This window comes from Penaeus monodon, chromosome 24 (genome assembly GCF_015228065.2).
Source record: "Penaeus monodon isolate SGIC_2016 chromosome 24, NSTDA_Pmon_1, whole genome shotgun sequence".
In the NCBI taxonomy this organism is placed as follows: domain Eukaryota; kingdom Metazoa; phylum Arthropoda; class Malacostraca; order Decapoda; family Penaeidae; genus Penaeus; species Penaeus monodon.
Genome location: NC_051409.1, coordinates 843,766 through 843,987, shown reverse-complemented (window position 1 = coordinate 843,987; position 222 = coordinate 843,766).

Sequence of the window (222 nt, the reverse complement as noted above, 5' to 3'; positions counted from 1 at the left end):
TCTGGTGGTGTAGACAATAAACATTACTACTAATTAGTCATGATAACGATATTATAACCAGCATCACCATATTTAGGTATGTTTGGTCATTTCCGCCACCATTATAAAGAATTGAGACATTATCTGATATCCTTGTTTTTATTTTATGTGTTTCTAAGATGACTATCGTCATCACCATTCTCCTACTTAACAACATCATTATCATCACTGTTCTAACCACAG